At 45.1% G+C, this 21,694-nt stretch overlaps 1 protein-coding gene across 25 annotated transcripts in view; it reads left to right on the forward strand.

Moving 5' to 3' along the window:
• MAP4 (microtubule associated protein 4) overlaps nucleotides 1-21,694 on the forward strand; it is a 251,893-nt gene that overhangs the window by 41,074 nt on the left and 189,125 nt on the right. For 24 of the 25 annotated variants that reach the window (XM_005295087.5, XM_005295091.5, XM_008173099.4 and 21 more), the window contains one exon: nucleotides 10,232-10,283. The exons of the other annotated variant lie outside the window; for it this stretch is intronic. The gene's annotated coding sequence lies outside the window, so the exon portion shown is untranslated. The remainder of the gene's footprint in view (nucleotides 1-10,231; nucleotides 10,284-21,694) is intronic. 25 annotated transcript variants of the gene reach the window in all.

Consider the following 21,694-nt stretch of genomic DNA (forward strand, 5'->3'; position numbering starts at 1 on the left):
AAAGCCTCTCTTTCTCACCAACAGAAGTTGGTCCAGTAAAAGATATTACCTCACCTACCTTGTGTTTCTACTTTGTCACTGTTAGTCGAAGATGGCATCCGTTTTCCTTCTTCCAAAAAAAATTACTTTAATTTCTCAGGATAACTAACCTTATCTCCTTCCAAAGGCCTCCTTGATCTTCTTTCAGGTAACCACTGAACCAAGTGTTGCTGTTACTTGGCACATTCAGCTAATATTAGTGGTAAACTCCTCAGATACTGGTACCAAATGCCTACATCCAGAACTAACTTCCATTTTGAGCAGGAATCTTCTTCAGAATCCAGGAAGCTTTTCTTGGGAGAACTTTTCTTCCTCCATTACATAAAAACTTGATTTATGTAGTCATGAGCCTCCTTGCAATTTTTTGGACTTCATTTTCCCTAGATGGGGATCAAATTCTCTGCAATCCATGGTTGCAAAAGGGCATTGGTTTGGGATGCTGCTTCTTTACCAGCACATTCGAGGGATAGTTTTTCTATTCAGATCCTTTCTTATTGAAACTTGGTTGCTACAAACATCTCTCTGGTGTACCTGATTATCTTGAGAAGGTGGCACTCTTGAGCCCTGCTGGTTAAAATGCCCTTGGCTATTGGTGCCTTTCCCTACATTGCACCTATGGTAACAATGGTGGGAAATAGTGGAAGAGGAAAAGTGCTTGTTATTTGATGTTACCTGGTTTTATGAACTAAGTTTAACCTTTCTACATCCATTGGTGTGTGTCTAACAGCTTGGTTAGACTACCTCAACAAAAAGGCCATTATCTTCTATAAGCAGGAAGCGTGGACATTGCCAAAGAATATTGTCTAATTTTTCCACACACTGAAAATCGGTCCCCTTGAGGTTCTTAATTCCATGGTCTGATTTCTGGATTGAGTTGGAATAGTGTGACTTCAGTGATAACCGCTACTAGTACAGATTCCACTCTACTGGAAGTCCCACTGTACCCCATAAGATTTTGATTTCTGAGCAAAAAATGTTTTACACGGCAAAAGAGAAGCACAAGGCATTCTTTACAATAATTGCCAGGTGAGGCTGACTTTTGTCCCTGAATGCTTCCCTAGAAGGTTGCTCAGGTTTGGAATTTAAATGCAAGACTTTTTTTAGCTTTTGAAAAATCTTTATATTTCAGTAACATTTTGTGAGGGATTGTGAATCTCAAACGCAGGTCCGCAGATCCCCAGGCAGTCCTCAGACCTCTGCCACCTCCTATCAGCTCACTGGTACCAGCAAGGAGTATGGGCTGGTGGCCAGTAGCTCACCATAGACACCTCCCTCAAAGCTTCTGATTGGAGGAGATGTCTGGCCTCTCTGATTGGCTCAGACTCACTATTTAAGCTGGGGGCGCATGGGATATTGTCTAAGCAACTGGTCTGGCTGCTATATTGGACCCTGCCTTCTCTCCTGACTCCTGAGCCCTGCATTGTTCCTGATTCCTGCCTTCCTGTCCTGTTCTTGCCCTCCTGTCTTGTTACATTCCTGGCTACTGACTCTGATCCTTGGCTTGACTCCTGACTCAGTCGTCAGCTCTGATCTCTGGCTCCATTACCTGACTCTTGCTCTGACCACTAGGCCTGATCATCATTTCCTCTGACCAATAAATCTGACCGCCTACATCCCACTCTACAACAGATGTAAACTTCAAGTCTAAACTTGACTGAGTTACTTCTTCCAATGGAGAGGAAGGAAAAGCTATAGCGAAACACTTAGGAAGGTGACGTCTTCTAGATTTAAGATCCTATAATGTACTGTCAGCTTCATCCAGGTCTTCTCATGCAGGAGTGGGAACAGTAAATTGAATTTGCACAAGAATGCATCATACACTTGGAGGTAGTCCCTGTGCAGAAAACGTCATCATCCTATTTCTGGCATAAACACTTGATTTAAGAACTTGTTGAGTTCAAGAATGGGCAAGGAACCCTGGTAAGGAACAGTGGCTATTGAAGTGGAAGCAGTTTCTCCTGTCTCCCAAGTTGCTGTTGCAGACTACATGTAGCTACTACTACTTTTGGTGAAGGCCTTTCTCCTCTGGTGAAGAAATGTGGTGGGTAGCATTAAGGTGTAGGCAGTGGGTTTCATGACCATTCTGTATGGCTTGATGAGTCAGGGTTTACAAAAGTCTGGACTAACACCTACCAAATTCATGGCCATGAAAAACGAGTCATGGACTATGAAATCTGGTGGTTTCTCCCCCACTCCCCCCCCCCCCCCCCGGTGAAATCTGGTCTTGTGTGCTTTTACAGATTTCATGGGTGGAGACTAATGTTTCTCAAATTGGGGGTCCTGACGCAAAAGGGAGTTGCATGGGGGTCATAAGGCTATTTTAAGGGGGGTCACTTACTTCTGTGCTGCCTTCAGAGCTGGGCGGCCGGAGAGTGGCGGCTGTTGGCCGGGCGCCCAGCTCTGAAGGCAACGCCCTGCCAGCAGCAGCACAGAAGTAAGAGTGGCAATACCATATCATATCATATTCTGACTTCTACACTGCTGCCTTCAGAGCTGGGTGGCCGGAGAGCTGCGGCTGCTGACTGAGGGTCCAGTTCTTCAGGCAGCAGTGCAGAAGGAAGGGTGGCAATACCATACCATGCCAGCAGCCACTGTGCTCCAGCTGCCCAGCTCTCAAGGCAATGCTGCCACCACCACCAGCTGCGCGGAAGTATGGGTAGCAGTACCACAACCCTCCCTAGACTAACCTTGTGACCTCCCTCCCAACAACTTTTTGGGTCAGGACCCCTACAATTATAGCACCGTGAAATTTCAGATTTAAATAGCTGATATAATGAAATTTATGATTTTTAAAATCCTATGACTGTGAAATTGACCAAAATGAACCGTAAATTTGGTAAGGCCCTACCCATTGGACTAGGTGGTGTACAAACATTAAAAGACACTAAACTCATGGGGATAGGTGCCATCTAATTTAAATGACTAATTATGATCTTTCATGGGATAGGGTGTAGGGAATCCTTATTGTGACCCTGCCTCACCTGTTTTTCTGAATAGCCACTCTCAGCAAGAGGTGGTGGGATATTTCATTAGTAGGTGGCATGGACAACAGCAGCACTACCACCTGGGCACACCATCGGTTTTTTCCTAAATAGACTGTGAAGACAGCTGCTGCCAAGAAAGAACTAACCCTGGTATGAGAACTGAGGGAAGCAATTGCCATCCTGAATACTAAGGGTCTGAAAAATATCTTGCAACATGCTTTAATATAGAGATAAATTGTTAACACACAATTGTTTGAAATATGGATGTAGTTTTGTGACTGTAATACATTGAGAATAAATACATCTTGGTTTACCAAATCTACCCTGTATGCGTCACCATGTACAGTATTATTATAGCTTTGCATTAGCTGAGATGGCGTTCATTCTCATTTGGTCTGTTTTACGTTAATGCAGTTTTTAGCATTTTATTTTAACATTGTTTGAATTATGCCACTAATTAATGTTACCACAGATGTAGCACATTTCCATTAAGGTAACCCCCTCCATCTAGCAAGACTAAGATTGTAAATTCCCGCAGATAGGGATCCACTATCCTATCCTCATCACCACAGTATCGGAGAGCCTTCTGGTAGTGCTTTAAAATTAAATGACACAACTAGTGCGTTGTTTGGTTCGTTTTTCTCTTACTCTCCCCAAAGGGAGAATCGTGTGTGCAGCGTAGTATCTTTTTATTTGTTATACTGTAGACCAGGGGTAGCCAACTTGTGGCATGTGTGCTGAAGTCGGCACGTGAGCTGATTTTCAGTGGCACTCACACTGCCCGGGTCCTGGCCACAGGTCCAGGGGGCTCTGCATTTTAATTTAATTTTAAATGAAGCTTCTTAAACATTTGAAAAACTTGGTTTACTTTACATACAACAATAGTTTAGTTCTATATTATAGACTTATAGAAAGAGACCTTCTAAAAACATTAACATGTATTACTGGCATGCGAAACCTTAAATTAGAGTGAATAAATGAAGACTTGGCACATCACTTCTGAAAGGTTGCTGACCCCTGCTGTAGACACTTGTTTGCAGCAACACCTTGTAAGACCAACCTCTGCTTACGAGCAACATGTCCCCTGGGAACACTTTCCCTACTGTGAATTGACACTCCCCAAAACAGCAACAGCTGCTTCGGAGCAACATAGCAAAAGGGCACCGATGTGTTGCTACTAATGAGTGTCTACTGTAGTGTTTTAAAATTCTTCTTATATGTACACGTTGCTATGTCTTTATACTAGGGAAGGCAAGGTCAAAAGTGTGTCATAAGATCTTACTGTTCGACTGGAAAACACCTAGCAAGTTTCGGCTGCTGTAAATGGGTGTGCCTGCCCTGGAGCAACCTCTTCTGGGCTAGTGTGGCTCTGCTGAGGTCATCCTCAGTTTCCCTTCCCAGATTCCATAAGAACTCCAGAGTCTGTCTGTCGTCAGTATTATGCTGGTTTATTATCCTATACTGTTTGAATAAAAATAAAGGCTTCAGAGTCCAAATTTCACCCCTACCTGGCTGGAGGAGTTGTCTTTTTATTCCCTTGGAGTCTTCTATCTGCTCCAGCTCACAGTTCTCCTCCAAGCTGGAGTGTTAATTCAGTCCTCCTTTCTTAACATAAGAATGGCCATACTGTGTTAGACCAAAGGGCCATCTCTCCCAGTATCCTGTCTCTGATAGTGACCAGTGCCAGATGTTTCAGGGGGAATGAATAGAACAGGGAAATTTTGAGTGGTCCATTCCCTGTCATCCAGCTTCTGGGTTAGGAAAACCCAGAGCGTGGGATTGCATCCCTGACCATCTTGACCTATCCACTGATGGACCTATTGTCCATGAATTTATCTAGTTCTTTTTTGAACTTGTTACACTTTTGGCCTTCACGACATCCCCTGGCAAAGAGTTCCCCAGGTTGACTGTGTGTTGTGTGAAGACATACACAAGGAAGTAAATTTTAAACCTGCTGCCGATTAATTTAATTGGGTAACCCCTAGTTCTTGTGTTATGTGAAGGGGTAAATAACTCTTCCCTATTCACTTTCTCCATCCCATTCATCATTTTATAGACCTTTGACATATCTTCCCCTCCCCCCAACACACTTAGTCATGTCTTGTCTAAGCTGAAAAGTCCTCATATGAAACTGTTCCATACCCGAGTCATTTTCGTTGCTCTTCTCTGCATCTTTTCCAATTCTAATTTATATTTTTTGAGATGAGGATACCAAAACTGCATGCTGTATTCAACATTTGGGGTTACCATGGATTTATATACTTCAGGCTAAAAAGGGTTGTGTTTCCCAGACTTAAAAAATTAAAGTTTTTGTGCCTCATCAGACTAATCGGCTGGAGAGAGATCCACCCCCATTTGTCAGCTAGATGTCTCTACTATCTCTCCCCTGCTCAACTTCCTCTTTCTGCTTAAATAAGGAAGTACCAGGTGGAACAGGCAATCTCCTTGATTATCCCAGGCTGTGAGCTCCTGTCTGACTCTTAAAGGGCTAGTACACTCCTTCACAGTCCCTATAGATAAATAGTGATACTAGGCTGTGTCCTCAATTGTTGTAAAATGGTGCAGCTTCATTGAAGTCAGTAAAGCTGTGCTGAAGATCTGGCCCACTATGTGCAGGGGTGCTGTGAGAACCACAAGTTAAAATTTATTGGTTCAGTTAATATCTTAACTTTGATGTGAAATAATTGTAGCGTTTGAAAGATCATTCAGTATATTTTCCTAAATTGGTTTCCCTTAGGCATGGGCAAGTCTGATAAAAGCGAAACAGCTATCTAAAACACCACAACAAATTCTACTCTCTGTGAAGTTGGAATTACTGAAAGTGTCCTTCAGCTTTGGGGTGGAATGACATAATTTGTGATGCCTTTTTATTCCTACCTCCTTGTCTGAACAGAAATAAACAATTGTTCATGTTTAGTTGTCTCAATTGAGGGTTTACTAACATAAAAATAAGAGTTCTGCCATGTGAAAGGTCTTAGAATCCTTTGGGTAATAGCTTTACCAATTAGTGACTGAGAGAAACCATGCCACAAATATTTCAGTGCCCTTTAGCTCTCACTGGCATTTCATCAATTGATCATATGATCCCATCCTGCCCTCTGTGACTGGAGACAGAGTGCGGCTGTTCCTCAGTTATGCCAAAAATGCAATTCTATAAGAGACCCGAAGTGTCACACATACCTGGTTGCACAACCCGTTGTGACAACATGGACTTACAGGACTTTGAGCCCTGTATGTGAGCATGTGGAAAAAATGCTGTGCAGAGATATGAAATAATGCAGAGTAGTGATCAAACTGCCTAAAACATCCCCAAAATTTTCATGGTGTAGATTTTCACATGGACACTTCCCTTCTCATTAATGGTCCTACATATCTGTGGCAACTTGAGGAATTGTTTACATAGAAAAATAATGCTGGGAAAGGACTTGAACAGAAAATATCATATTGTCTCTATATAAATCCATGGTACACCCGCATCTAGGATACTGAGTGCATAGGTGATCGCCCCATCTCAAAAAAGATGTACTGGACTTGGAAAAGGTTGAGAAAAGGGCAACAAAAATGATTAGGGGTATGGAATGGCTTCTGTATGAGGAGAGATTAATAAGACTGGGACTTTTCAGCTTGGAAAAGAGACGACTGGGGGGATATGATAGAGGTCTATAAAATCATGAGTGGTATGGAGAAAGTAAATAAGCAAGTGGTGTTTACTCCTTCACATAACACAAGAACTAGGGTCCAACAAATGAAATTAATAGGCAGCAGGTTTAAAACAAACAAAAGGAAGTTTTTTTTTCATACATCGCATAGTCAGCCTGTGGAACGCCTTGCCAGAGGATGTTGTGAAGGCCAAGACTATAACAGGGTTCAAAAAAGAACTAGAAAAATTCATGGAGGATAGGTCCATAAATGGCTATTAGCCGGCATGGGCAGGGATGGTGTCCCTAGTCTCTGTTTGCCAGAAGCTGGGAATATGGGACAGGGGATGGATCACTTGATGAATTCTGTTCATTCTCTCTGGGGCACCTGGCATTGGCCACTGATGGAAGACAGGATACTGGGCCAGATGGACCTTTGGTCTGATCTAGTATGGCCATTCTTAGGTAGTGTTTTTAGCTCTCTTTAATGTGTTAAGGGAGGCATTCTTTTCTAGGTGTTGATCACACTCTGTTTACTTTTGTTCTATATCTTCTTTCTTTACATCTATTTATGTTTGCTTAAGCTGCAAACAAGGAGAGCCAGCACCATTTGGCCAGACAGCTGTCTCTGGACCCCTAGTTATCAGCCACAGTTTGGGAGCCTCTGGCCTAGAACAAAATATCTTTAATGCTTTTTTCCCCCCAGTGGAAGAATTTGGGCTTTTGGGGCAGCTGAGAGCAAAGGAACACAATATGATGGATGATTTGAAGTATATTGAAGACTATCATTCAGTGCAATTTTCACAGCAAGAAATTACTGCAAATGTATCTTTTTCAAAGAAAATGGGTGAAATTCTGGTTCCACTGAAGTCAGTGGCAAAGCTCCTATTGACTTTAATGGGGCCAAGATATAATCCAGTGATTTAGTCAATCTAATTTATCAGTTCATAACTGTAATATTGCCAGCCCCAAGTACTCAAAAATAATCAGGTTCCCCAAAATCATGGAACTTTAAAACATAATTTTGGTTTTTTTATGTACATGCTGACTTTTGAATCTTAAAGTACATTTGGATCACATATTCAAGCTCTTCTCTGCAATCATGAGGGCTAGAAATATACTGTTTTTTCAAATGAAAGTGGAGACTCTAACTTACTTGCACTATTCCAGGATCTACGATTTTAAAAGAATTTTTTCTGAGAATCATGATAAAATTGTGACACTATTTTGTGAGTGTGTTTTATGTATGAGGGTTCCTGTCCGCTACTGCATTGCTGTGAGTCCTCTGTTCTTTCCTCAAGTTCCAGGTGCCTGTCTTGCAGGACTCCTTCCTTCTGAAGAATGAATGTTAATATTCTGCATGTACTGGCTAGTAGTGTGCACAAGCCATGAGGGTGATGCTTCTCCCTGAGTACGTCACCACTCAGTTCTCTTATGGTTGTGCCAGTGATGCTGCTTGTGTGCCTTTGTACTGACTTGATTTCTGCTAGCTTATGTTCTGATCCTTCATTGCTCTGGATCAGTTTTATTCTGCACATAGTCACAAGGCAACCGTTGTTGGTGAATGGCTGGTATAGGTCATAAGCCCCAGGAGTGCCATGTTAGCAACATTGGTTATTTGACTCTGATGCTGTGTTCTAATGTCATGAAGCATGACCCAGAAGACACAAGAGTCCAGTATCAATTTACCTTCAGTGATGTCTCTTGCAGCTATTTTGTCTTTAATTTGTTCACTTTCAATTTAATTTATATTTTGTGCATATGGATTGGCAAAATAATAAAACAGCTGATACAGGACTTGGTCAAGAATTAAAGGAGGGTAATATTAATTCCAATCAATATGGGTTTATGGAAATAGATTTTGTCTAATGTAATCTCTTCAGAGATCTAGCTTGGTTGATAAAGGTAATAGTGTTGAGGTAATAGACTTCTGTAAGGCATTTGACTTGGTTCTGTATGACATTTTGATTAAGAAACTAGAATGATACATTATTAACATGGCACACGTTAAATAGATTAAAAACTGGCTAACTGACAAGTCTCAAAATGTAACTGTAAACAGGGAATTGTCATTGAGTGACTGTTTCTGGAGGGGTCCTGCAGAAATTGATTCTTGGCACTCTGCTGTTAATCATTTTAATCAGTGACCTGGTAGAAAACATAATGATTAGTGACCAAGTTTGTAGATGACACAAAGATGGGGGAAGTGGTTAATGAAGAAGACAGGTCTCTGGCACAGAGTTATCTGGATCATTTGGGCACAAGCAGACAATGTTTCAGTGCAGCCAAAGTCCTAAATCTAGGAACTAAGAATGCAGGAAATCCGTACTGGCTGAGAGGGACTCTACCTTGCGAAGCAGTGACTCTGAAAATACTTGGGGGTTATGGTGGATAATCAGCTGAACATAAGATGACGGTGCAATGTTGCAGGGAAAAGGGTTAATGTGATTGTTGGATGTATAAACGGAATATTGAGTAGGTGTAAGAAGGTTATATGGCCTCTGTAATAACACTGGTGCAGATGCTACTGAAATATTCTTCCCAGAAGGATGTTGATAAATTGGCAAGGGTTCAGAGGGAAGCCATGAGAATGATTAAAGAATTGGAAAACCTGCTTTATAGTGATACTCAGGGAGGTCGATCTATTTAGGTTAACAAAGAGAAATTTAAGGGCTGATTTGATCAGTCGGTAAGTACTTACATGGGGAACAGGGATTTGATAATAGAGGACTCTTCAGTCTACCAGACAAAGCCATACCAAGATCCAGCGGCTGGAAGTTGAAGCCAGAAAATTCAGACTAGAAATGAGTTGCACATTTTTAACAGTGAGGATAATTAACCACTGGAATAATTTTACCAAGGATGGTGGTGGATTCTCCATCACTACACAATTTTAAATCAACGTTGCATGTTTTTCTAACAAAGATGCTCTAGTTCAAACAGGAATTAATTCAGTGAAATCCTGTGGTGTGTGTTATGCAGGAGGTCAGACTAGATCGGTGGCTCTCACTTTTTTACTGGTGACCCCTTTCACATAGCAAGTCTCTAAGTGCGACCCCCGCTTATAAATTAAAAACACTTTTTAATATATTTAACACCATTATAAATGCTGGAGGCAAAGCAAGGTTTGGGGTGGAGGTTGACAGCTCGCGACCCCCTGAGGGGTCCTGACCCCCAGTTTGAGAACCCCTGGACGAGATGATCTCAATGGTTCCTTCTGGCTTTTTTATGAATGACTTGAACAGTGCTATCTAGCCTTTTATTAGAGGCTACTGTAGAACTTGCTTCCTAGACTGTTACAGTTAGGTTTCAGGGCTGGGTTAGTAACCTAATGTCTGCTTTATTTTGTGTTGTCATTGAGGGATAAAGCAAGCGAGAGGATCCCAGGCCACAGAAATGGGAAAACAGCAAATTAAAATTTAGTAAAATTTCCAGTGGATTAGTTTGTACAAAGCCATGGACTAAAATTTGGGCCGGCCAGCCCTGAGAAAGATCAAAGTCTCTGTGACATCCAAGTAGTTGATTATAACCCTAGCTTCCTTTTTAATTGTGTACTCATTTATTTTACAGATAAGCTGTTTGTGGAGATTAAGAACACACAAAGGGAACATCTGCTTTTAAGGTATGGAATCACCTCTCATTAAAGATATATTACATATTTGACATCCACAAAATTTTGAAGCAGAATCATTGGTGCATACATACTGAAACTTCAGCTGGATAAACGTAGCCCTAATATGGTGTGTGGAGACTGCATAGGTTCCCGCTGGAGTTTAGCAGCAAAGCTGGACAGGCAGGTCCAGCTGCTTCAGCTGATTGGGGCTGAAATGGTGAGTCTAGTCTGGCAGAATCTGTAAGTCCTAATGCTAGGCATTGTGTGTGAGACCCTCCCATGGAAGTCTCTGCAGAATGAATATGCGCTGAAAGCATTTTAACGACATGAAATCCTTCCCTCTTCCACCTAAGATCTTCAGTTTTCCTTGTTTTGCTCAGATTCTCAGACTTGAGGCTTCTTTATTGCTTCTGGCACCTGCCTCTGCTCAGTTTTAGGTAGCAGAATCTAAATGTGGCCGAAAGAATGTAATGTCTGGCAGTGTGGACCTCTTCCCTTTTCCTGTTTCTCCTATCAGTTTTTTCCTCCTTTACCCCAGCCTGTCTGGTCTCGTGTTGTGTCGTCTGTTTGTTCTGCTGATGCAGAGTTTGAGTGACCCAGTTGTACACGATTCTTTTGCAGGGAAGAGGTGAGTCTGACTTAGCTTGACAGCATGTTTGGATGAAGTAATTAACAAACCTTGAGCTTGTCACTACCCTAGGCTCAAATGCCACACTCGCTGTTCTTGAATAACTGAAGGTGCTGTATAGCCAAACTGCTTCATTGTGGTGCACTGGCTCACATAGCCAAGGGATGATTAAGGGGGTGAGCATATCTGTTCCATGAGACCCTGTGTGCTTTGCATATACTAGCAAATAATTAAGAATAAATAGAATTCTGTAACCATTGACTCCTATTTGTGTTGAGAAGGGCATAGGCTGTAATGTAGGAGTATACATGTGTCAATGGCTAATTTAATTGCTAAGTACCTTCATATTGTAAAATGTTACCCATTTTTTTCAAGCCTCTGCTGTTTCTCAGACCTGGAGGTGTTTGGCTAATGCAGTGTTTCTTCCTGTCTTCACCCACATAGTGATACAGATACCAAACAAACCATGAAACATACAAAATTAGTATAAGAGGTCACCATCAAAGTCCATACCTACCTACTGTTAACACCCAATGATATCTGAGATACTTCAGTATATAGAATTAGAACAGGAAATAATTCTATTAGGTACTAAATGGTAGATGTTGGATTTTTAATGGCAAACCACTGTACTTGGAATGACTAGTTAAAACTTCCCCGGGGGAAATTCAGTTGTCTCAACTGCATCTTTAAATTGTCTCCACTTCTGTAGGTGTGGCACAAGCTTTATCTTGAATACCTCTTTCTTGGAGGCTCTTAACCAGCTACTAGTGTTGAGGTTGGAAAGGTTTGTCTGATAAATTCAGTCAAACCAAGTAAAGCTTTCCAGCATTCACTCATAACCTGATATATCACTAAAATTGGCTTTTATCTAATATTGAGTATCACAGCCAAGGTGGATAAAAAAAATCAGGTTTTTTAATTTAAATTAAATGTTCATTTTGTAAAAATAAAACTATTTAAAATTAAATTTGAAATTTTGACAACCTATAGTAAGGCTTAAACGTACTATAATTAAATATTTCAGTTAATTAAAAAAAAAAAAATTAAGCAGCACATGTTTGTCAAGTTTTTAAAAAAGTCAAACCACTGCACTAGTGGAAGTCACTGGCTAAGCACCTGGAACTAGAGTTTGTTGAAGTGCTAAACCAGCTTTTGACAGCAGTAGCATCATCTGCATGTATAGAAAGAATATATTCCTCGTTTCAGTTTATTCAGCTAGTTTATTTCAATGACTACTTAATTGAAAGTTAAGAAACTAATTGGGAGTTTAAAAAAAAAGCATGAAAACTTGTTTTCCTCTTACAGTCTATGAATAAAAAGTAGGTGTGAGAGAATGAGATCTACTAGTTCTTTAACATCTTGAAACACATGGTCACCAGAAACAATCATTTCAGTTCACTAACTACAGATAATATTTCCCTTTATTAACTAAATCAGTTAGTTTTAAATGTAAAATATGTTTTGATAAACTTTTCATATATATCCAGCACATTTAAGGTATTTTATTTAATTAAAAAATAAACAAAAAACTCTGTATTTTTAATTGAATTTCAGTTTACATCCAAATAGTGTGTCACAAATTAAAAAAAAACCCTAGTAAAGTAGAACTGCTCAATTCACCATTTTCTAACATAAATAAAAGATGTAAAAATTAAGACTGTAGCTTAACTTACATTTATTCATATAACTGCTTAAATAAACATGCATAGATACTGTATATCTTCTTGGTTAGCAAAAAGAAGTATCAAAATTAGTGTGTAAAGGCTGTTTAGTTGCAAATCAACTTGTTTTGATGGTTACCAATGGGAATCAACCTTTCTCGAGGAAAATAACTAAATAGTACAAATACAAAACAAGATTAAAATCAATTATTTAAAAAAACAAGAGTTACTGCTTACTGATTTAAATCTGTGATTTTAAATCTTTGATTTAAATAAAATCTACTGTGAACACAGCCAGTTGATTTATTTGGCAGAGAGCCATAATACAAAGGGGAAGCCACCCTAAGCTGTTTTCTTCTTTAAAAGCTCTTTGACTAATTGCCAAATACATTGGCTTATCATGCTTGGGAGGGGGATGGGAAGTCATGATGTCTTCTGAATTCAGTTCATGCTTCTCTCTGTGTTTCTGGCCCTGGACATTGTTAAAGGAAGGGTTACCATACGTCTGGATTTCCCCGGACATGTCCGGCTTTTTGGTACTCAAATCCCCGTCCGGGGGGAATTGCCAAAAAGCCGGACATGTCCGGGGAAATAGGGAGGCAGCATAAGCCAGGGTCTGCCCGGCCCCAGCATGATCCGCCGGGTCCGCAGCGCAGCCCAGCCGCCTGGCTACATTGTAGTGAGCTCGGGCGGGGGAAGAGGGGGCGCAGCCACAGAAGGCGGCGAAGGGGCCGCTGCTGCCCCCGGAGGCCGGGCGGACTGCGCGCCCCAGCTGAGCCTGCAGGACCACGGGGAGGCCAGGCCCAGCCAGCGGCTCAGGCTTCCCTCACGGGCGGGGACTCCCCAGCCACTGGGGGACCCTTCCTGCAGCCCCATCACCCCACGCGGCAGGAAGGAGGCTGCGGCGTGGGGCAGGGAATGCGGCATGTGCTGGGGCTGCAGGGACCCGCGTTGCCCCAGTCGCTGCTGAGCATCCGAAGCCCCCGCCAGGTAGAAGCTGCCGGGTGAGCGGGGGAGCAGGGCAGGTGGGGGGGTGCAGAGGCTGCATGGTTAGGAGGAGCAGGGCAGGCAGGGGCATAGAGGCTGCAGGGGCGGGGGGGTGCAGGGGCAAGGAGGAGCAGGGCAGGCAGGGGGGCGCAGGGGCAGGGCAGGCGGTGGGTGCAGAGGCTGCAGGGGCGGGGGGGTGCAGGGCGAGGAGGAGCAGGGCAGGGGGGCGCAGGGGCAGGGCAGGCGGTGGGTGCAGAGGCTGCAGGGTGAGGAGGAGTAGGGCAGGCAGGGGCATAGAGGCTGCAGGGGCAGGGGGGTGCAGGGGCAGGGCAGGCGGGGGGCGCAGAGGCTGCAGGGGCGGGGTGTGTGTGTGCAGGGGCTGCAGGGCGAGTGGGGAGCAAGGAAGCACTTAGCAACCCCCAACCAAGATCAGAGCGGGAGGGAGGAGGGGGTAGAGTTGGGGCAGGGACTTTGGGGAAGGGGTTGGAATGGGGGCGGGGAAGGGATGGGGTTGGGGCGGGGCCAGGGGCGGGGAAGGGGCGGAGTTGGGGCGGGGCCGGAGGTGGGACTGGGTCCCCGTGGAGTGTCCTCTTTTTTAAATGTTTGAATATGGTAACTCTAGTTAAAGGGAGAGCGGTGGTGGAAGGTGGGGCCTTGCGTTTCTAAAGCAGGGATTTAGGAATATAAGCAACTCAGAACAGAGGATGTGGGAGTCTTGACACCCCCCTCTGGACTGCAGCTTTTCCCATTTGAACTTCTGATTAGCAATGATTGAAGCAACTTTGTACCTAATCAGGCTGTTTTTCTTGGTTGTCTCATTGACAATCAGGGCAAAATGTCTTTTTTCTTTAACCTGCATCTCTTACTGATCAGAGGGTTTTCAATCTCCCCCCTTCTTTTTCTTTGTGTAGAAAGCAACCTAGAAATGTAATATAGACTTGAGGCAGGCTGGCTCAAAGGGTGTTGGCAATATTTGCCATGTCATTACCCCTTTTGATCCTTGCTGTTAAATTTTCAGGACATGGAAATCAAGCAGGTGTTTCCCAAAGAGCTTGTTTGACAGCTAAAAGCATTTCCTGAAACACTTTCTTCTGGTAGGTCTAACCCACGCTCATTGCCTCTGTAGCAGTTCCAATAGCCGGATGTGTAAAGTTCACTTCTTTCGGAACAGCAGCTGAGCTAGGGGCAGCAGGTAGGGTTAGAGGGTGTTGGGAAGGAAGTGCCTTATTGTGCACCTTTAATACTGGAGGCTGGTCAGTTTTATCTTAGTACATCGTTTCCCATTGCCATTCCCAGTCCAAACAGGGCTTTAAATAATGTCTTGGACTCTGACTTTAGAGAACCAATTAAATTTGAGAGGATGACCAGTTCAAAGCCAACACCTTCCCCCTTGCTCCTTTTATGGCTTTGCAAACATATAAAGCACACTGGTCTTTTGGCCATCTTCTGTGCTTCCTCGAGGAGTGTGAAATATTGATGTTTCTCAGTGGCACTTGTAGTCAAGTGATATGGTGGTATGGCAGATAGCTTAAGGAATATCGAACACTTTTGATTAGAAATAGACTAGTTTATTTTCATTGCCCAACCTGGGAGGAAATGCAAGAAGTAAACACTTTTCACTATTAGTGCCAGTTAACCTGTATTTCTTAAACCTTTGTCTAATAGTCTAAGTTGGTGGAAGTAACGTGGAAATTTGTTTTTTGGAAATGATTAAAAAGTTAACAGTGGACTAAGATTGCTTGCTTGAATGGTACATGATACAGTACATATTTATTCAAAATACTGTGCCAAATAATCTGATATAATATGGGAAGGAATGGTTCATCTCTCTTCCTAAAGTATAGGTGGAAGTCCTTTATTTTAAGAAAAATGACTTAACCAATTAGCATTGTCCAGTCCCTTATCCTTTTCCTTTCAGCGGGAAACTACTTGTGTCTATGAGCACACAATACCTTGGCTGCCCATTGAGATTCAGTAACTCCCTAGCTATTGCAGTTTTAAGTTCCACAAGGAAGTGAATCATTCTCTCAAAATGCCCACCTGATAACACTGCAAAGGAATCCAAACCTACTTTTGCACCCCTTTCTCTCCAGAAACCTCAACCTTTGTTTTCCAAGTAGTGCCTCATGTTCGGTCCCAATTAAATTTATTTGTTGTTGAGAGAACGGAAATGTAAATACAATGGTGGTTGAAGTGCAGCAGTTACTCCCTTCCTCCTCTCTGCTGGCTTCCTGTCTGCATTTAGGAAGGTGGAAACTGGTCTTTAGCATTAACTAACTGGTTTTGGAAGAAAAAAATCAGACTAGCTAAATTAAGAAGCCATACAGGTTACAAGCACAAGGGAACAACTAGTCTCAAGAATTATTTTTCTGAACTAAAACTGTGCCATCTCTTGACCTTCAGGCTAGTCCCATGCTCCAACCTGACCACAGCCAGTGACTGGCAACACTATCTGGAAATGATTCCCAGGTCTTTGATAAAATGCTGCAGACAAATATCTGTTCTTCGAGTGCTTGCTCATGTCCATTCCATATTAGGGGTGTGTGCTTGCCGCATGCACCAGTGCTGGAAGATTTTCCCTCAGCAGTATCCCATGGAGTGGCCCCTGCATGGCACAGTGTAAGGGGCACCTCCAGCTCTCCCGACCCTCAGTTCTTTTTTGCTGCCAGTGACGGTGCTGGAACATCTGCTGCTTCGGCTAGAGTTTTCATTCTCTGTTCTTGTGAACTTTGAAAACCTGTAATATAGTTGTATATAGTTAGTAGTTTCTTAGTTACCCTTAGTAGTAGTTCTCAACTTTTCGTTAGTCCCAAATGGGACTGGGCCGGGGCATGCCCCGGTCCCCAGGCTTTAAGCTCTGTGATCGCTGCAAACGGCCTGTGCCCATCAGTGATCCACATACCAGCTGCCTAAGGTGCTTAGGCGAAGGGCACATCAGTGACAAGTGCCGTATCTGCAAGTCCTTCAAACCTAGGACGAAGAAGGAGCGCCATATCCGTCTGAAAGCGCTCCTAATGGAGTCTGCACTCGCTCCGGCACTGGGGCAATGGTCCGACTCTGCACCGAGCACTGCATCTCCATGCGCAGTGTTCTGCCGGTGCTGTCCGCTAGCTGGCACCGGTCCCCTTCCACGGCTCCGGGGAAGAAGCCGAGAAGGGTTGGGAGGGGAAGACTCCTACCTTCTGTAAGGGAAAGGAGAGGGCTGGGGGTGAGCCACTACCTGTGCCAGGCATCTCAACACCCCCTTCGGGAAGTCGGGCCCCACTCGAGTCAAGCGGTGCAGCCCATCCTATGCTTCGCCTGCAACCCCAGATAGCGGTGCAGGCCCTAGCCAGCGTCAGGTGCCGTTTGCGCCCAAAGCTCTTGAGCGGCTCAAGAGATCCTATATCAGAGGGGTAGCCGTGTTAGTCTGGCTCTGTAAAAAGCGACAGTGTGTCCTGTGGCACCTTATAGACTAACAGACATATTGGAGCATAAGCTTTCGTGGGTGAATACCCACTTCGTCATCTGATGAAGTGGGTATTCACCCACGAAAGCTTATGCTCCAATACGTCTGTTAGTCTGTAAGGTGCCACAGGACTCTTTGTCGCTTTTTTTCAAGAGATCCTGACGCTCCTGGTGCCGCCCACACCGGCTGTAGCGGTACCCCGGTCTCGGGGAAAACCTGTGTTGGGACCTATGCGTGTGTCCCCACCTCAGCAGTACCGACGCCCACCCAAAGCTGTCATGCCTCAGGACTGGAGAGGCAGGCTCAGCAGAGCCCTCTTCGGTCCCGCACCGCAGGCACCTATCGAGGTACTTGAGGCATACTTCGCCAGTAGATTGGCGCAGACCCTCCGAGGCACACGCCACACAGCAAGAACTCTGGGACCGATCCTGACAGTCTTCAAGGGCCTGGTACCGATCCCAGGACCGATCGGGCACCAGAGACTGCCGATCGCTGGGCCATCATCGTCTGTCTCCAAGAAGGAGGTTGCGGCTCGGAGCGAGGTTCCCTGACGCTGGGAGAAGAGCCAGTACTAGCAGTGCTGACTACATTATTGGCACCAAAACCTGTCCCATTGCCCCAGGCGTAGTGGCCGGTGCCATGGTATCCGTGGAACCCTTGGGGGTTCACCCAACCTTCCCAGACTGCCCGATCAGTGTCGGGAGCCTGAGAGAGGCCAGCGACCTCGGTATCCCATCCCCCTGTGGTGCTTGAGGCTTCGGAGGGTAAGATGCCGCGGGTCCAGGAGGACTCAAGGGAGAAAGCTGCTGGACCACCAATGGACGTGGAAGTTCCTGTGGCATTGTCATCGCCGGATGAAGCTATCATAAGGCCCCCTCACTTGGTTCCTCCGGATGACGCCAAAACGCACCAGGAACTTTTGCCCAGAGCGGTCCTGCCACTGGAAAGGTTCCACACGATGGTGAACCTCATCGCAGAAGTCTCCGTGTTCGCTCTGACTACAGCTAGGGTCTGTCTGAGCCTGTTGGGTTACATGGCAGCGTGCACTTACGTGGTCCACCATGCCAGGCTCCAGATGTGACCCCTGCAGTAATGGCTGGCAACTGTCTATTCCCAGTCCCGAGACCCCCTGGAGAATATCGTTACCATTCCTTAGGTGATACTTACTTCGCTGAGATGGTGGACCAACTGCAGGACAGTCCTAGAAGGGGTTCTGTTTGACAAGCCTCCTGACTCCATCGAGTTGGTGTCGGAAGCCTCAGACCTCGGCTGGGGGGCACATCTTGGCAACCTCCAGACATGGGGATGTGGTCCCTGGAGGAGGCGCGGTTACACATAAATGTCAAAGAGCTTTGAGTAGTCTGGCTGGCGTGCGGAGTCTTCTTGCCACATCTGTCGGGCAAGGTGGTACGAGTCCTGATGGACAACACAGCCTCAGTGTTCTACATCAACAGGCAAGGGGGAGCATGCTCGTTGGCTCTGTCAGAAGGCGCTCCGTCTGTGGGACTTAATCAGCCATGAAATCTACCTGGAAGCTTGTCACCTTCACGGTGTCAGGAATATGCTGGGAGACCAGCTCAGCAAGGTCTTCTCCTCTCACCACAAGTAGTCCCTCCATCCAGAGGTAGCCTGCATGATCTTCCAAAGATGGGGAACTCCCCAAGTGGACCTGTTCGCTACAAGACAGAACAGGAAATGCCACCGGTTTTGTTCTCGACAGGGTCTGAGCAAGGGCTCCCTCTCCGATGCCTTCCTCCTGTCATGGTCAGGGAGCCTGATGTACGCATTTCCTCCAATTCCACTCATCAGCAGGGCCCTGCAAAGATCGAGAGACCAGGCACAGGTTATCATGATTGCCCCGATGTGGCCTCACCAGCATTGGTTCAGCATGCCCATGAGCCTGTCAGCAGCCCCTCCCTGCCCAACCGACCAGACCTGCTGTCACAGGACCACGGTTGGTTCTTACGCCCCAACCTCTGGTCCCTCCACCTCTTGGCATGGATGCTGCGTGGCTGAACGCGGAGGAGCGGACCTGTTCGGAAGAAGTCCAACAGATCCTCCTGGGAAGTAGGAAGCCCTCAACTAGACTGACTTACCTGGCCATAAATGGGTGCTACCATTTATCACAGGGCTGGAGAGACTCTTTCCACAGGTACGGGCTCCCATCCTGCAGTGGGATCTTAACTTGGTCCTCTCTGTGCTCACTGGCCTGCCCTTTGAACTGCTGGGTCCCTGCTCCCTTTCGCATCTGTTGTGGAAGGTCGCATTCCTGGTGGCGGTGACGTCAGCGAGATGGGTCTCTGAAATTAAAGTCTTGATCTCAGAACTGTCATACACGGTCTTCTACAAACATAAGGTTCAGTTACGACCTCACCCGGCCTTCCTGCCAAAGATGGTCTCCACCTTCCATATGAACCTGGACATCATCTTCCCGGTGTTCTGTCCCAAACTGCACAAGACCAGTGAAGAGAGGTGTCTTCACGCCCTGGACGCCGGAGGGCCTTGGCTTTTTACTTGGAATATACCAAGCTTTTCCGTAAATCGACTCAACGCTTCATCGCTACAGCAGATAGGATGAAGGGTCATCCAGTGTCCTCTCAGAGGATTTCCATTTGGATCACCTTGTGCATAAGGACCTGTTATGACCTGGCGGGTTTCCACTGCCACCGATTGTCAGAGCCCACTTGACGAGAGCTCAAGCATCTTCAGGGGCCTTCCTGGTGCACCTCCAGGACATCTGTAGAGCCGCAACGTGATTCTCTGTCCACATGTTTATCGCTCATTATGCCATCACTCAGCAGGCCAGGGACGACGCTTGTTTCGGCAGAGCTGTGTTGCAATCTATACGTCCGTGAACTCCTACCCACCTCCAGGGGTACTGTTTTGGAGTCACCTAATGTGGAATGGACATGAGCAAGCACTTGAAGAAAAGACAGTTACCTTTTCCGTAACTGGTGTTTTGTAAGATGTGTTGCTCATGTCCATTCCATGACCCGACCTCCTTCCCCACTGTTGGAATTTCTGGCAAGAAGGAACTGAGGGTGGGGGGAGCCGGCGGTGACCCTTATACTGTGCCATGGGGGCGCCACTCCAGGGGGCGCCAGAGCCGATCCCCTATGGATAGTGCTGAGGGAAAAACTTCCAGCACCAGGGCATGTGGCGAGCACACACACCTAATATGGAATGAACATGAGCAACACATCTCGAAGAACACCAGTTATGGAAAAGAACTGTCTTCCCACTTGCATGCCCTTGAAACCTGCATGCATCCTCTGGATGTGGTGCTCTGTGCAAATTCTTTTCATGTTAATTATTCATTCTTCTCCTGTGTGTCTGCTGATTTTTAGTACATTTCCCTGAGACACAAGCCTAGAGCAAATTTTATACAAAATGAAATTAGTAGCTATGTCTATCTAATATTATTTCTATTGGGTGGTAACAGTGTTTAATGTTGGGCTTGTTCCAAGCAGGCAGGAATTTACCTGTAAAAGATTTTACCTCTAAAGCAACCAAAAATAGGTCATCAGTGGGCAGGATCGAACTTGGGACCTCTGGAGCTAAGTGCACGAGCCGCTACGGCATGAGGTAAAATCCAAGTGGCTCTTAGCTAAGGGTTTAGAGCAGACTCATTACTCTCTTTCCAGGTGGTCTCCATGCCACTAGATGGGACAGAGCACCACACCCAGGAGGTTTGTGAGTTACACCTGTACTAGACTGGGATGAGTTAACCCCTCCTGACAGGCCAAGACAATTCAAAATTTAATGCAGGCCTGTGCTGCCAGAGCTCTGTTCTGATTCCAGATTTCTAGGTGCAGCCTGGGAACTCTTCTGTAAGATTCTGTTACTTTAAAATATTCAGTGTTTTCTCTGTCCCCCACCTCTTATATGCCTTTCATCTAGCCCAACCTTTTGACTGACCAAATAGTGGGGTAGCAGCAAGTGGCTGCCAAGGTAGTTCCAGAGGCTGCCATGAGCTTAGTGCAGCACTAACACGTTGAGGGAGCAGTAGTGTTTTCTGGAGGCTCTCTCTTTACTTCTTGCATGACCCACCACTTTCTATCATCACTGGCTAGTGCTTCTGCACCTAACATTGCCGCTCCCTTTTCAGAACTGATGAGTTCTACCCAGGCTTTGTGGCATTTGGCCAGCCACATGCCAGGATTTAGCTCAAGCGAAAATCCTCAGGATCCTCTTTAAGAATAAATGTCATGTGACCACTCCAAGCGTATTCTCCTGCTAGAGGCAGAATTAAATCAGCCCACTGGTGGCGAGTAGATGCAACAGTTTGTTCTATTTAGATGTCTTTACTTACTGGTCAGAGGGAGTAAACTAGAAGTCCCAGGCTAGAACAGAAGACCTTGAGTATTTTACAGCTGGCATGTTTTCCTTTCAGTTTACTTAGTGTTCAGTTTAGTGCTTTCTCAAGGTGAAAGTGCGTTCAGAATGCCCTTTTGTAATGCAAGGAACCGTTGAACAGGGTTATGAAAGGAGGCACTACCTCAATCTCTAACAGAGTTGCCTGTGTCCCTGAGTACTGACACAGATGCCTGCTTGTGTGACCTCAGGTGTGGGTCTGGATATGACAGACTCTGGAATACACAGCAGTGGATGCTGAGGTAAATCTTAACTTGGGAGAAAGCCCCTTGCTGGGGGAGAAATTTGGTCTGCTTTGCTTTGTGGTCCTAGTTTTACA

Source organism: Chrysemys picta, chromosome 2 (assembly GCF_011386835.1).
Source record: "Chrysemys picta bellii isolate R12L10 chromosome 2, ASM1138683v2, whole genome shotgun sequence".
Classification (NCBI taxonomy): Eukaryota; Metazoa; Chordata; order Testudines; family Emydidae; genus Chrysemys; species Chrysemys picta.